We start from the raw sequence: 15929 nt of genomic DNA on the forward strand, positions 1-15929 counted from the left end.
GGTCAGCAAGCAGCTGAGAGGTGAATTAAACTTTAGTGGATGCACGCATTTTGTAATTTACAAATATAATTAGAATGATCCATTATATCTCATTAAACAGTTAATTCAATTTGGTTGGCTGGGATGCATTTTAAGAATGCTGATATTTAGCCGATAACAGCACTGGGACTTTTCATTGTTTGTATCAACGTTCACTTGTGCGTGTTTGCAGCGTTCCAGACAGGCTGTCAGTCTGTGCATTAGTGGTGGGGATTTTTCAGACTCTTTTTGCAATTTACATTGTGACAAGTCTTTTTTGTGTTGGAGTCATTGATTGGTTCAAAACCACCATGCAAGACAACAGTTGATCCTTGACAACCCCTATAGGCCGAGCAATAATATTGAAAATAACGGGCAATAGTGTGTCTAAAATATAAGTTACTCAATATTAAATTCTTGTTTATAGAATTGTTGTATAAAAGCAATGTCACACAAGCAAGGGTGCTGTTCTGAATATCAGCATGGCTGTGATTACCTGTGGCCCTTGGCCTGTGGCTGAATCACAGCTGTGTGATATTCTGGAACAGCGGCAGAATATTGATTACTTTCTTCTATCTTTTTATCCACAGACTGTTCATGACTCATGGCCAGGCTGCCCAGAGACTTGATGTAAACAGGGTTTCGGAATGTGTTACCATCAGGCTTCTGAAAGAATATGGGGAAGCCAGAAATAGGCCAAAAGATAACAAGGGGGAAACCTTTCCCATTCCACAGGCAATCGTCATGACATACAGTCACAAACAGCTGCTTGAAGACTGCAGAGAGTTACTGGACCAACTTGGTGCTAGTAACAATAAACACCACCACAGTCTCTTCTTGGTAAGATGTCTTTTGGCTTCCTTAATTCATTTAAATTGTAAAACATTTGATATACTTGTATTAACAATATAGAGAAATAAAAATGTATTTAACCATGTAACTGCAAGTTCATTGTATTGAGAACATCTTATGCAATTCAGTTCAATTACTAAAACTGGCTAATCCCAACCCCCACAGGCTGCTTGACCTAAAAAAGAGAACTGACTGGGACTCCTTGCTGCAAGGAGTACAGCTTCCTCAGCAGATAAATTTGGCAAAGGATTCCCTGCCAAATGCTAGGTTTCTCCCATCTTCACCTGTGGAGCATGAACATGCAGTCATGGGGTTCAAGGAGCCTGAAAACCATGAGGGTGAGGCAATGATTCGCTGACGTCACTGTGGCAGAACTGGGACTGCAGTGTCTTCCACCATGCACACACACACACTGGGGTAGGACATCTTTACGGGCCTGGGGCACAGGATTGTCCTGAGTGGAAACTGCGAAAGGCAGCTCTTGATCAGGAGCGTGTGGCAAAAGGGGAGCTACCAAAGAAGCAGCACTGCAAAGAAGACTACTAATCAATGTAAAGCATGTGGTCAATCAAAAAAAAAAAAAAAAAAAAAAAAAAAACCCACACAACACTACTTACTGGCCATACCCAGGTGAGGGGGAAATGGTACTGTCCAGAATATGGGCAGACCATCACAGATGGTCCCCGAAGTTCTAATCACGCACAGCTGCTTCCAATTACACACACACACACACACACACACACACACACACACACACACACTACAGCATTTAAGAGACTTTGGAAGCAAACAGACTTTGCAAAGTAATATGTTCAGTAGACTTGCTCTGTCGTTTTGCCAACCCGTTTTTTTAGGGAGTTTTGCCTTAGTGTATTTTGACCAGTGTTTCTGTACTTGACCTTGTTTTCTGCCTCGCCTCGTTTTGTTTGTTTCCTGATCACCTGAACCCTGCCTGTTTTCACAAGTACGAACTTTGTCTCACCCTTTGGATTATTCTGCCTGGACTCTGTCACCCGCAACTGCTTCCGTCTCCACCCTTGGAACGTGACAGATTACTTCGCCTTCCTATGAAAGCAGCGGGTGATCCACTGTGGCATCAAGCCATTGAAGGCCATGGTAGAATGATTAGCCATCAGAACCAGCAGCTAGCCAACCTGACTGCGCAGGTGGCTAGGCTAGTTCAAACCACGCTGGTCGCTTTACTCTGGGCCACGGCTGTGTGGGAGCAGGGAGGCAGCGCCATCACGTCCCTGGAACAGCTGACTGATCACTTTTGGCTGGTCTTTGATCACTCTCCGGGTAACGAGGAGACAGGGGAGGAACTACTGACTATAAAACAAGGTGCATGCTGCGTGGCGGATTATGCCCTGGAGTTTCGCACTATCGCTGTCAGGAGCAGATGGAATGAGCCAGCTCTCAAGACTGTTTCACCAGGGATTGAATCCGGACATTATGGCAGAGCTGCCCTGTCGTGATGACCAACTCACCCTTGACTCACTCATTAACTTGGCTATCCGCCTAGATCGCCTGCTACAGAGCCATTGCACTGTATGCAACGAGGGTGCAATGGCGGTGAGATACATCCCCACTGAACCCATACAGCTGGGGCATACGCGGCTCAACGCAGAGGAAAGAGAGATGGCATCACGAGTTTCGTTGCTTCTACTGCGGCGAGGAAGGACACAGACAGTGCCCTCTCAAGCAGCGCTGAAGCCGGGAGGGCTAAACCAGATCAGCCAGGGGTGAACTCGAGTCCCTCAACCCAGATCGTATCTCAACTTGTATTTTTGCTACCTGTCATAGTGGAATACTCAGGATTGTCTTGTACTTTAGAAGTGCTGATAGGAGCGGCGGGGAACTTCATCGATCAGAACACTGTACAGCAGCACAACATCCCCGTTCATCCACTAATCAAGCCACGTAGGATTCAGGCCATTGATGGAGCCCCCATTGGGAAGGGGTTTGTCACCCATTGTACTGAGCCACTCACCCTCCAGACCAGCACACTCCATCAGGAGAGCATAGTGTTTTATGTCACAGCGTCTGCCAGACATCCAGTGATTCTAGGCCTCCCCTGGCTGGAACAACACAACCCAGGTATTTCATGGACTAACAGAGATCATGCACTGGTCCACCCACTGCATATCACATTACCTACAGACACCAGTGTTACAACCCGATATCTTGGGACGAGAAGATTTTGTGCTGTGACATTGTGTGTTCAGGTCCGAACTCCCTCCCAGACTTTCCAGCCTGCCTTGCTCCTGCCTCCAGGATGACCTCACTGATTGGCAGCCATTCTTAAAGAGGAAGACGGAGTGAGAATGTGTGGGATGTTGGAGGTGTTGGTGTTATTTGTTGTTAGGAGATTGCTTGATTTGTGTGCTTGCCCTTGTGGCTAAACACTGTATTTTGACTGCTGTTCTGGTTTTGACTGAGTTTGGTTATCCCTATATCTGTTTTGTGTATTCTCTTCACTTGTGTGTGTGTAATATTATATATATATATATATATATATATATATATATATATATATATATATATATATATATATATATATATATAAAAAACATTTTCCCACTTGGTTCACTGGCAGTAGGGGTGTGGCTGCCATTTCTTTTGGGAGAGGGTTCCTTTTGTCTCCGTTTCTTGCTTAGGTAGTTAGGGAAGAATATTTGTATTTTCTTTCCTTTTAGGTAAGCTAGCTACCAAATCATAGAATCCTTTTGTTTGGTATTTTGGCCTTGGCCCACCCTGAAGATACACCTGTTTTGGTTAATTTGTACAATTATATGTATATATTGTCTGATATACCACAACCTTTCTGAACAACCTTGTGTTGTTATTCCTGGCTCCCTCATTTAATATTTAAAGATCAATCACCTTGAATCCCAAGCTGGTTACTCTGTGCGGCCCAACCTAGACTGGGCCGTAACACCAGTGATTGCACTAGTGGCCATCTCCAACGAAAGCCCGGATAAAACTGCTACAGTCCACATTCCACCCGAATACCAGGACCTCAGTGAGGCATTTAACAAGGAAAGGGCTAGTGGATTACCACCTCATCGGCCTTACGACCGTGGAAGGGTGTATCCATTGTCAAAGACTGAGCAGAGAGCTATGGAGGAGTACATTCAGGAGGCACTGCAGCAGGGTTACATAAGACCTTCTACGTCCCCCGCCTCCGCAGGATTTTTCTTTGTGGACAAGAAAGGAGGAGGGCTCAGGCCATGCATCGACTACAGGGGTCTTAATCAGTGTTGTATCAAGTATCGCTACCCTTTCCCGTTAGTACCGGTTGCCCTCGAACAACTCCGTGCCGCCACTACCTTCACTAAACTGGACCTCTGCAGCACATACAACTTGGTCCGGCTCAGAGAGGGACGTGAGTGGAAGACGGGGTTCAGTACCGCCTCAGGCCACTATGAATATCTGGTAATGCCGTATGGGATCTCTAGCACCCCCTCGGTCATTCAGTGCCAAATAAATGACATCCTAAGGGAGATGCTGGGACGTACTGTTATCACCTACATCGATGACATCCTGATTTATTCCAGTTCACTGGAGGAACATCTCCACCATGTCCAATAAGTACTGCACAGACTACTCAAGCACCAGCTTTACATCAAGACTGAGAAATGTGAATTCCACAGGGACACCATCTCATTTCTGGGATACATCAGTCCTGAGGGGATCACCATGGACCAGGATAAAATGCAGGCAGTTGTAGAATGGCCCACTCTATCAACTATAAAGGAGCTACAGAGATTCCTGGGGTTTGCAAACTTTTACAGGCTGTTCATCAGAAATTTTAACTCCATAGCGCACCCGTTGACATCCCTGCTGGGAGGAACGCCAAGACGCCTGTCCTGGAATCCAGCTGCCCAAGCGGCACCAGAGCAACTGAAAAATGCATTCACAACCACCCCCTTCATCAAACACCCAGACCCGTCCAAGCTGTTCGTGGTGGAAGTTGATGCGTCTGAGACTGGCGTAGGAGCCGTCCTCTCACAACGGTTCCAATTCACCCTGTCATACAGACCCGCGTCCAAGAACACTAAGGCGGATGCCCTCTCTTGTTTGGACAGCAGTGAGGTTCAGAGGAACCACAAAGAGTTCATTCTTCCTCCATCCTGTATCATCAATGCCCCTAGAGTGGGAATTGGCTCAAACATTAGCAGACATCCCCAGGTCACAGGTTCCTGCAGCATGCTTCTCTGGAAGATAATTTGTGCCCGAAAGGTACAGTCAGGAACTCATTGTCTGGGCCCACACAGCTGTTGCCATGGGTCACCCAGGTGCAAACCGCACCTACTATCTGCTGCGGGTTAAGTACTGGTGGCCTAATATGGCAAGGGAGGTACACCAAGTAGTGGCCTCATGCTCATTGTGCGCCCAATGTAAGGTCCCACAGACATTACCGGCCAGCAAGCTCAAGCCCCTACCCTTACCAGAACAGCCCTGGTCCCACATCTCCATTGACTGTCACAGACTTACCAGAATCCCAGGGTAACATGACCATTCTGGTGGCAGTGGACCAATTTTCAAAGTCCGTAAGGTTCATTCGACTCCACGCCCTCCCCACCGCCTTCATAACAGCCGAATTACTCTTTCAGCACATGTTCAGGTACTTCGGCATCCCAGAGGAAATGGTCAGCGATCAGGGACCCCAATTCACGTCCAGGGTATGGTCCAGCTTCATGGAGAAGATGGGGATCACTGTCAACCTCACATCTGGCTACCACCCACAAGCAAACGGCCAAGTGGAGTGAGTTAACCAAGAGATTGGCTGGTTCCTTAGGACATTCCGTGCCTCAAGCCCTGAGGACTGGAGCAGATTCCTCCCATGGGCCGAATACGCACAGAATTCGCTGTGTCACTCAGCCATGGGGCTCACACCGTTCCAATGTGTGCTAGGCTACCAGCCTCCTCTGTTCCCCTGGAATGCAAACCCCACCGAATCACCAGCAATTGACTGGTGGTTCCAGAGGAGCAAACAGGTTTGGGCCAGCACACACCAGTGCCTTGTACAAGCTGCACGCACCTACAAATGCAAGGCGGACAACTGCTGCAGCAAGTACCCACAGTACCAGCCTGGTGACAGGGTCTGGCTGTCCACCAAGGACTTAAGATAGCCACATGGCTGCAAGAAACTTACCCCAAGGTACACAGGGCCATTGAAGGTCATCAAACAGATCAACGACGTCACCTACCGTCTGGAACTACCTTGACACAGCCGCATAGCTCCCTCCTTTCACGTGTCACGACTTAAGCCTGTTATCATGGGACCTCTAGCCATGGATGTACCCCCTGAAGCCCCTCCTGTCCTACTCGAGATCGAAGGGCAGCCTGTATACCTCATCAAGGATATCCTAAACTCGCGGCGCAGGAGGGGTGAGCTGGAGTACTTGGTCGATTGGGAGGGATACGGGCCAGAGGAACAGTGCTGGGTGCCGGCACAGGACATTCTGTACCCGCAGCTTTGTACAGACTTCCACGCATCACACCGCATGGCCGCTGAGAACTACACTTCCCACACACGCATGTGCTCACCGTCCCCGGAGTTCTAATCGCACACAGCTGCTTCCAATCTCACACACACACACACACACACACACCAGCATTTAAGAGACTTTGGAAGCAAACAGACTTTGCAAAGTAATACGTTCAGTAGACTTACTCTCTGCCGTTTTGCCTTAGTGTATTTTGACCAGTGTTTCCGTACCTGACCTCGTTTTCTGCCTCGCCTCGTTTTGTTTGCCTGATCGCCTGACCCCTGCCTGTTTTCACGAGTACGAACTTTCTCACCCTTTGTATTATTCTGCCTGGACTCGGTCACCCGTAACTGCTTCCGTCTCCACCCTTGGAACATGACAGTCTGTTAACTTTCTATAACAACTGGGATGAGATTATCTTTGAATTTAAAGAGGTGGACATTAATTACCTGAAAACAGCCAAAAACATAACGCTAATGTTATTGTTTATTAAGAAATAGCAGCAGGCTGGCGTTAGAAAAAAATTGATCTCATCTATAAAAATTGTCCTGTTCAGTATCTGCTTAAAATGTACCTCGTTTCCAGTCAGGATAAATCTTTCCTCACTGAAATCTGTACTTCACTTGAATCTGTCCTTCGTTGCTAAAATTGATCGCTGTGCAATCTCTAATGGTTTACATTCCGATTCCTTCCAGAACTCACTGTCACCTAGCAATCAATTAGGGGGATAATGGATGCCCGACTGGATTAATACAAACTAACTCAGCTCTATCTAAAATGGTGGCGATATTATTGTGCATCTCCAAGCACAAACTTACAACTGAAACGATGATTCATATGAAGGCTGTCCACATAACATGCAGAATTAATCACAAAAGCATCACACAAATATTCTAACATTCATTTAGTATACATTTTACATTCATTTTAAAACTACTCAGCAGATTTTAATGAAACTTTGGTCCCTGTTGTTGATTATATTCATAACAGCACTCCTCTTCATGTTTTATTCCTTACTAAATGCAGTTCTTTGTTTTGCTTGGATGGCAATAAAAGAAGCTATTGAAACAGTCAGTTCCAGTGGTGTGAAATACACTCCAATGATAACGCCAGGGTATATGAATAAAACGGATCTAGATAAATAGTGAACAGATACATATTATGCATACGTTACACTTCATGATGTATTCGCTTCTATCTCTGATCATCTAATCAAAGATCAAAATCTTTTTTTCTAAATGTAAGAGTTAACATGGAATTAGTGTTCATACTAGAAATGTTAACTAGATATTAACTAGAAATACTAGAATCCTAATTCAGAGTGTCCACATTATTTACATTTGATTATAAGAGTTTCAGATTTCTATCACCTTCCTCTAGGAAGAAATAACACTGGGACACTAAGGGTCACTGGAACAACATACTGAAGCAGACTGATGCTTTGTCTGTGACGAGGTTACCACAAACCGCTGGGGCTGATGAACATCTACATCCATAATCCCAACAGGAGGATGAGCAGCACCACTTCACAGCCACTGGATGAAGTGAAAATCACAGAAATGTTTGTTTAAAAAGTAAACAGAGCAGAAGGAACAAAGGAAAACCTATGTCTTGTATTTAACAGAAGACTTATTTCTCCCCAGTGATCACCGTAACTTCTGAACAGTTTACACACAGTTAACAGAAGAGGTTTACAAAAGTTTAAAGTTTTGTATGGTGATTCTCGTTGACCGACTTCTGACTCTGCACATTGAGGAAATGTTTTCCAGCAAACTTTAATCCAGGTGGACGAAATCACTCCACATCACTGCACTACCGCCATCCCTCTGAAATGAATAAACTGGTCCATTTATATAAGAAGTGCTATTTTGTTTGGCACAGACGCTGTGGGCCACCATGTTTTGATGTCACTCACGGAGTTCAGACCATCTTGTTTTCCTGAGTAGGAATTCCTAGGAATTGAGAATGTTTTCTTGGTTTTTCTACTGGTCATTTTCGGTAATTATGAGTTATGAGCCCAAATCAAATGTATTTTGTAAAAAATAAATGCAGCTATGAGCCAACATTGGATTAAAAACATTTTAAAATAATCCACACAGCTGGGTTGTATAAGAAGCAAGATTCAAATGATTTAATCTGCACCTCTGATAAAAATAAATAAATAAATAATAAATAAATAAATAAATAAAAAAAATCACTTATTGTACATATAAATTTCAACATTTAAATCGTTTTTCAGCAGCTCGGTGTAAATATAAGTGATGCACGGATTCGGTTTCAAATGATAATTCATTTGATTCTATTGAATGCTTAGGAACATGTGTTATTTAACAAATAAGAGTTTATTTAGTTCAGACTTTAAACTGAAATGCATGTGACAAGAGAAGCCGTTCAGTGTCCATCATTCAGAGGAAGTTGAAAGGAGCTGTGTTTCCTCTGAGAACTGCTGAGAGGAGAGTGTGTGCGCATCACCTCTGTGTAAACCATCTGTGTAAAACCATCACCATCCTCAGGGGGAACAGTTTAAACACACATTCAACTTTAACCTTTAGTTAAAAAAACAAAAAAAAAAAAAAAAAAAAATACTGTAGTGCTTTGAAATATAAACATGTGTAAAAGAAAGTTTCATTTACACCAGTAGTTGTTTACAGTGCCATTTTATTTATTTTATTATGACGAGTGGATGTAATACACGGCTATACGATGCTAGATGTATTAAAATCAGAATTTAATAATACACTGTTCAGCTGAACACAATACATTTCATACACAGTATTCTGCTTCCTTTAAAAAACAAACATTCAATCATGTCATAATTAACACAATTTTAGCACACCAAGTTTTTGCTAAAAGATGAAGTTAAAGACTTACTGATACACATGCAGAGACAGCTCATCAGTCCAGCCAGTAAAAGACACACACACACACACACACACACACACACACACACACACGCACAGGTGACTGACAGCAGGAAGACAAACAATTCTGAATAATAATCATCATCATACATGAAAATTAAAACAGTCTGTTAATATTTTACAAAATATTTGATAATTAGATCATTAACAGTTCCTGACTATTGGACGGGGCTCTTATAGTAAAATACTGAGAGATGAGGTGGTGTGATGAAGTGTGTTACTGTTAGTACTCCGACATTCCTATAACACACCCCCAAGTGACCCAAGCAACTCACCAGCAATTACACTATTTATTTATTAATGATGGACAGCTAGTACTTTTTTCCATTTATAGTTTCATTTAGTGTTGTGGAATGTCTGCAAAACAAGATAGCAAAAATAAGTTAGCAGAAGCTTTCTGAATGTTAAGAACTTTTGGTTACTATAGCGTGCAGTCAGTCAGGTTCTCTGGGTGTTTTGCAGTTGTAGGAACATTAACACTAATCTTGCCATAATGTGAGAAGCATTCAAGGAAACTTATAAGGCCAAACTTTACTTCACGTCTTTCTGAACATTTGAAATATTCTGAACATTATTAAACATTCGTATGTGTTCTGTTAGCTGGGTAAATTCCTGAATCCTCAAAGTATCACAGAACACAGGTTATCTTGGTTTGAAAGAACATTTCAGAACAGTTAGCAAATCAACAAAATGTTAAGTTTGCAAATGATGAGAATAAACACAGTGCAGGTTCTTAGATGTGATAATGATATATCAGAATGATGTACTTTTAGGAGAATCCTAAAAAAAAAAAAAAGACCCCCCAAAGTTTTATTGCATTACTTACACCAAAGCAAATGACCAAAGTCACAAGCTTATTAAACCTATTTTTGGATTTTCTTCTGCTGGCAGAAAATTTTGCGTCTTTCATTTTCAAATTATTAAATTGTCTGTTGTACATCTGTAGAAATTAGAATTAATAATACAATTCAAAATTGATCATGTACATTAAATGAATGATAAAATGTTTTATTAAATACTAACCTGAATCAGTTTTCTCTTTAGTTGTGGATGACAATAGTAGTGACTTTCTGTCAAACTGTCAAAGTAGTGTGCGCGCTGATTTATGGCCCTTTGTGCTTCTCAGGCTGACGTTTCTGCAGGTAAGCTAACTTATGACCATGGGGTGGGGGTAACCCTATCAGCTGTATCAGTGGGTCAATCTGGCTCCTGTGTGTCTGGACAGTGGGGGGGGAGCCCCCCTCCCAACAAAGGTTATTTTAATTAGTCTGGTTTTAGGGGGGAAATACATCTGAAAAGCGTATCAATGTTTAATATTGGGCATGTGTTACTGCGTGGGGTTATTTTGTTTGTGTAACCACATTGTTAGAAATAGCATGTTTGAATGTGTACATATACGAGTAGAATATTTGTTTTGTGAAATAAATTAAAACAAATGTTGATTACGTTTTTAGGGAGCCCGGTTTTCCTTTGAATAAAAAGTTTAGGCAATAAAGAGTTTTTTTTTAAAAAAAGAATCTGTTTAAAGGAATCATGTGTTACATACCTTCTAAACATAAACCTTTAGGAGGTAAAAATGGTTAAAAGAGCTGTTTAAAAAGAATTGTGCATATTATATGACTTCTAAACAAAGATCCTTATGAGGTAAAAATGTTAGCGTTGGCTAAAAGAATCGCAGTATTCTTTAAACTAGAAGATAAGTTTTCCCGAGATGTCTTCCATTCGCTGGGTTAAAGCAGTAATGACGTGAAAACCGAATCACCTCCCTCTCTCTAAACCCTGCCCACACATACGTGTTTTTATGCCCCTTTCTGTTTTTCCTGACCAAGAGTTTTGTGGGGAAGACACTTATTTTATGACCAGGGGGTCATGGTGTAATCCTATCAGTTTGTTTATGATAATGAGTTTATTGTCTGGGGGTGTTAATCACTTTTAAATATCGTCTCAAGACATTATGGTTAGAACACAGAAGACAGTCTGCAACTATCTGATACAATGGCGACTCCGACAACTCCTAATATCCCTAGAAGACTGTCCTGCATCACACCTATAAGAGACTGATGAAAAGTGTGAGGAGTTAACTTTTGCTCCAAGAAAAAAAAAGTGTTAGTTTGTCAAAAATTCTTCATGAGAATGACATTGTAAAGGAGCTGATGTTTAACCCTGAGCAGGGAATTACTAACTCCGGAGAACCTCTCTTAAGACCGCCCTCACGCAATGATCATTAAAACAGGGTGGCCTGTGTTACAGTGAACACATATTACAAAGATGTCTGAAGATTCTGCATGTGCGTGCTACAGCAACACCCCGGAGACAGCGCTGGCTCTGCCTGACAACGCAACACTAGAATCCCGGCCGCAAACATACGACAACAGGTGGCTAGATAATTTCTGCAAGGAATTAGGATATCACAACCTAAGCTTCCTCACAACTCCGTACGGAATCAGCAGCTATTTAACTGGCGCCTCTGCCTACGTCGGTATTGATGACAAACGGCTGCATTTGATCTGACGCATTCAAGATTATAAAAGTGACAGTCGTGGTCCTTCTGGAACATTTTGTCAACAAAAAGCTGAAAGAACTCTGTCTGGGGTGCGAAGTGGATCACCCGAGTCAGCTTAGACAGTCGTGTCTGTTCGAACCTGATGCATATTTCTTTGACGAATACTTTGCGGAACTATCGCGTGATCTGGTCAAACCCGGACTTAAACATTTCATCGCTCAAACATTGAGACAGTGTGGTTTGAGGGTTAACCCCCAGAGAATTCAAGAATCAGTGGATGCTGTTCTGCACGAGCTGCGGGACGAAGTATACATCGTGCAAAGACTTCACGAGGTCCGGGAGAAACTTGTGGATGTCAGCAGCAAGCAGATCGTCTACGACGCTGTGGACAGTAGGAAGGGGGTCACACCAGTCGTTTGAGATGGGAAATGCGTACAGAGCTACAGGATTAGCAAAGAGTCTGCTTAAGCGCGAGATGTCCAGCCTACTGTACAAATGCCTCATGGACTGTGCTGTAAACGGATGTTGGGGATGTTGACCCGAGACGTTTAACAAATCTCGTGAATCAGATGTGTCTTGTGAGGTACGGTGTGCGATTGGACTGCTTTGTTGCATATGTGTATTAAATGCACGCTATCCGATTTGTGCTCCTATCACAAAAATACTATATCTTGTGACTGAATGTGGCAGATGTGTTAGAATTGTAGACATTTTGTGTGTGTGTAGCTACCTATGTGTATGATTCGTGTAATCCTGTCAAGAAATGAACAGATAACATTTATTGCCTATGTTGTTGCGAAAAACACTGATGTGTAAAACATTTCTACATTCCTTCAAGGCTGTATGAGGACGTTGTTCTCTTTTACTGAAATAAAGACCAAAACCATCGCTGTCATTCATTGTGGAGACTGAAGTGACAATATGTCTGAAGAAAATGAAAAATATTGATTACATAGCCTGCTTTCCAAACAAGGTACTTTAAGGGTTAAAACACACACAAAAAAACCTTTTTTAAAAGAATCGTGCGTTTTGTTTCAACTATAAACAAGTTTTCAGAAAATGGTTCGCCAATGAGGATACTTACGCAGAACTGTTGCTAAATACATAAGCTTTTGTCTATGCTTTGACATCCCATGTCCCCACTGGCTGACAGTCTTTGTGTAAATTTATGACCTCTGGTAACACTGACATGAAGGTGTGATCTTTCCTGGCAGTGGTCTGTCTGTGGGAGACAGAGAAATGTGATTTCTGGGGTTTTGCTGACTAGAATGCTTACAAATGTGTTTATGTTAACGAATTAAGGAGAGAGTCATGTCTCTCAGTGCTTAAATAATGGTTAACACGTTGTAGTTAAAACACAGAAGAAGCTATCTGTTACAATGTCTGCTCTGAGAAATCTTAATACCCCTAGAGGAATGCTGTGTACCAACAAGAGGAGCTGTTGAAATGAGAGGACCTGACTTTTGTGCCGAGAAAAAAAAAAAAACCCAAGATGTTAGTTTGACAATTTATTCATGAAGATATTGTAAAGACGTTGTTTAACCCTGAGCAGGGTGTCAACAACTCCAAAGAGTGTGTCTTAAGTCCGAAGGTTTATTTAGGAGGTAGAAAAAACATTTAAAGATGATGTTTTAAAAGAAACGGGTGTTTAGTCCATAATGGTAAAAAAGAAAAATGGTTGTACTCAAATGTGAAATAAATCGGTGGAGACACACGGAGTACATTTCTGTTCCACAGTCTATAAGGATCCCTACCCTTAATGTAGAGTGACAAATGTGCACACCCTCCGTGACTGTTACTTAAGGTTTAAACATTTTTATTTTGTGATGGCAACAAAACTGTTGTACATTTGGTATCTGGTGAGTTTTAGAATTAGACCCCAACTGTCAAATATGTTTTGGCATAGAATGTGAATTGCTTAGTCAGGCAAAGAGCACGATGGTATGGAAAGAGTATGATGAGGTGACCTAATGCTTAGGAGTTCTACAGTACTTTGACTTGGGAACATTCCAGCATGGCCCTCAGAGAGGCATTATCTACATACGTATATTATATTATATTATATTATATTATATTATATTATATATTTATATTTTATATATATATATAAAAAATATAGATCAGATAACCAGTAGGTCTTTACCCACTCCTGATATGGAGTCAAAATTATTACTTTTTATTTCCTTGTATGGGTTTATGACCGTGAGCAGTCATATACACTATAAGCCAAAGTTATAGAAGCCATCGAGTTATTTTTAAAAGGTTCAAAAATATTTTAACAGTTAAGGCATATTTATAACAGAACAGAATATTAGACATTTAGTATAAACTAGTGTAAAAAAATTCTGAAATGTTTCGGTGAAAATATTTTTCCATATTAAATACATTAGAAAAGAGATTACAGGCTTTGTTGAGAAGTTACCCCCACATACTTTATAACAATTTGTTTAGGAGCATCTGAATCTGGCAAATAACTTATTCCATTTAGGCATGCAATAAAAGTTAATGAACAAATTAGGAAGAAATGACTTGTACACTGCTGCTACGGATATTAAGTCAAACCATTTTGTTCGAACTTCAGTGTGATCCATAGAGTAGCAGAAATTTATGGCAACATATGAATACCATGTGAAGGATTAAGTTGACTAGTCACTTACAAAGACATGTCCTTGTGCAGGCTTATCTTCACACCAGCAATGCCTATTGACACGTCTTCTACAATGTCAACATAAGAAAAGGCAAAAAGTAAGATATATAAGAATATATTTTATCAAATATAAAGACATAATGAAAAAACATTTAACAAGGTCTGCCATTCAGCCCTCTTAAGTGTAAGAACATTATTAGTATTGTACAGCAGTTGGGACAGTAGTTAGCTTTCAGAGGTCAGATGAAAAACAACTTTTGAGTCACAGTGCCAAACTACTGGCAGAATATTTTGATCCTTCCTTTTCAGCATGAAGGACTGGCATTTATTTAATAGACAGATGGCACAGCCATATACTTGGTCAGAGGATTTAGGAATTTCTTTAAGAAAGGTTCATTGTTTTTGTTCTTTTATCATAGCGTCAGTTTGTATACTTACTTTGGTTAGTGACTTAAACTGTTTTATTAGGTGGTGACAGATTTCGTTAACAGGGAATGAGGATAGGTGAAGTTGGTATGCATGAGTAGTTATCATACACTTTGTCAAACTGTCAAAGTAGCGTTGATAATTTATGGCCCCTGTCCTTCTGAGGGGAGTTTCTCTAGGTACACTTAATTTATGACAGGGGTGGGGGGTGTGTGTGTGGGGAGGGGTGGTGGACAGTCCCCCTCCCAACAAAAGGTGTTTATGTTAATGAGTATGGTTTTTGGATGTGAGATACATCTGAAACGCATATCAATGTTTAATATTGGGCTTGTGTTACTGTGTGGGGTTATTTCATTTGTGTAACCACATTGTTAGAAAAAGCATGATGTTTGAATGTGTACATATATGAGTAGAATATTTGTTTTGTGAAATAAATGAAAACAAATGATTATGTTTTTAGGGAGTCCCTGTTTGCCTTTGAATAAAAAAAGTTTAGGAGGTAAAGCTTTTTTTTTTAACAAAAAGAATCTGTTTAAAAGAATCACACATATGACATACCTTCTAAACATGAACCTTTAGGAACTAAAAAGATTAAAAGGGCTGTTTAAAAAGAAATCTGTATTACTTGGCTTCCAAAAAAATAAAAAAATAAAATAAATAAAATACCCCACATAAGCCTTTAGGATGTAAAAATGGTGTCGCGACGGGCAGAGAGCCGGCGCACACAAGAAGGAAATCGCTCCTTCAACTGCCGCACCGGCACGACGTGGGCAGCTTCGTGCCGAACATTCCGCCAGCCGGAAGGACCGCCGCGGCGGGGCGGGACTGACGCGACACCGGCCAGCGATTGGCGGACCCAACGGAGAAATTCCACCACTCAGGCGACGGCGGAGGAGGATAAAAGGGCGCGCTTCCGGCTGTACGGGGGAAGAGAATACCGTAGCGACAAGACGGACTCCGTGCGTGTTTTCCAGCGACATAGCGACTCGCAATCACCGAGCACGACGGTAACCTCACGCCCCACGCTAATCTCGCTCTCTCTCTCTCTCTCTCCCCACAAAAGGTGC

Source organism: Ictalurus furcatus, chromosome 17 (genome assembly GCF_023375685.1).
Source record: "Ictalurus furcatus strain D&B chromosome 17, Billie_1.0, whole genome shotgun sequence".
Lineage (NCBI taxonomy): Eukaryota > Metazoa > Chordata > Actinopteri > Siluriformes > Ictaluridae > Ictalurus > Ictalurus furcatus.